The sequence below is a fragment of the Hippocampus comes genome, unplaced genomic scaffold, assembly GCF_001891065.2.
Source record: "Hippocampus comes isolate QL1 unplaced genomic scaffold, H_comes_QL1_v1.1 scaffold82, whole genome shotgun sequence".
Lineage (NCBI taxonomy): Eukaryota > Metazoa > Chordata > Actinopteri > Syngnathiformes > Syngnathidae > Hippocampus > Hippocampus comes.
Genome location: NW_017805135.1, coordinates 4,953,390 through 4,955,209, shown reverse-complemented (window position 1 = coordinate 4,955,209; position 1,820 = coordinate 4,953,390).

The following is a 1,820-nucleotide window of genomic DNA, read 5'->3' as shown; positions in this document are numbered from 1 at the left end:
ATGCATGTAAAACATTTAGCTTCAGTGTATTTGCAATTTTAGTCTCTGGTCAGGCTTGAGAGTGTATTAATTTATATTTATTGAATACAATAAAAACTAATTAATACAATTAATAAATAGCATCAATCAATACATTTTAGACACTTGTATATGTCTGAGTGCCTCAGCAATCTAAGTGTACCGGGTTAGTGTATATGCTGTGTCCATGCAGAACTTGTGTTTACATTTATTTGGTTTGTCTTTGTCCACAGACATCAGTAGATGTAAAGAGGACCCGCCAATGCAGCCAGAGCTAAAACAGTTTCCCAGGACCCTGATGGGGGACAGGAGAAGGATCTTCAAGGCAGGCTGGTACCATATCCACCCCTGGCTTGAATATTCTCAACAGATGGACTCGGCGTATTGTTACGCTTGCAGATATTTTAGCCCTCCTAATACTGTTTTTTTCTCATCACTGTAATGTTATGACTACAATGCTTTGAAAGTTTGATGAAATAAAAAGTCAAATAATATTTCAAATCTGTCTTTTTAGCCCTGGGTTGAATGTGCCCCTCCATCAAAACCCCCGGCCCCAGCCCGGCCCCCTCAGTGAAACTGATCTAGAACCGCCACTGACTGCACGAGAAAATACTCAGTTTAAGGACAATGTTCCTCAACGTATAATTGCAAGGAATTTAGCAATTTCATCTCCTGTCCATAATATCAAAAAACTGAGAGAATCTGGAGCAATAACTGCATGTAAGTGGCAAGGCCGAAAACCAACATTGAATATCCATGACCTTCGATGCTTCAGGTGGAACTGTCTCAAAAACCACCATAAATGTGTAAAGGATATCACCACATGGGCTCGGGAACACCTCAGAAAACCAATGGCAGTAAATACAGTTCGGCGCTGCATCCTTAAGTGCAAGTTAAAACGCGGCAAAAGCCATTTATCAAGACACCTAGAAACGCCGCCGGCTTCTCTATGCCTGAGCTTGTCTAAGATGGGCCGATGCAAAGTGGAAAAGTCTTCTGTGGTCCGACGAGTCCACATTTCAAATTGTTTTTGGAAATTGTGGATGTCGTGTCCGCCCATGCTGAAGTGGAGAACTACCATCTGGACTGTTATGGACGCAGAGTTCAAAAGCCAGCATCTGTGATGATATGGAGATGTGATAGTGCCTATGGCATGGATAACTTACACATTTGTAAAGGCACCATTAGTGCTGAATGGTACATAGAGGTTTTGGAGAAACGTGCTTTCATCCAAGCAGCATCTTTTCCATAGATGCCCCTGCTTATTTCAGCAAGTCATCGCCAAACCACATTACACACGTGTTCCAACAGAGGAGCTTCGTAGTATACTAGTCCGGGTACTAGACTGGTCCGCCTGCAGTCCACACCTGTCTCCCATTGAAAATGTGTGGCACATTATGAAGCGCTAAAATATGACAGCAGAGACTTCACACTGTTGAACAGCTGAGGCTCTACATTAGAATGGGAAAGAATGCTCAACACAACGTCCCAACTTCATTGGAATTGGGTTTGTAAAGACGATAAAACACATGGTTGCATTTGGATACGTATATGAAGATGTGGAAAAAAGGTCCTGGTCAAAGGTGGCAACTGGCAAGCACAGATACTAGTGTCCAAAAAAAAAAAGTGATTCATCTGGAAGCACTGTTAGAAAGTGCACAAGGGGACAGTCAACTTTGACTTCTCGCATTAGGAATTCGTTGAAAAAACATCAACTCTTCACGATGGTCCTTGTGGGCGCTACTTGTGTCGTTGTTGTCCTGACAGGCAAATAATTGGCCAGACGAGTCACGTGCCACCCG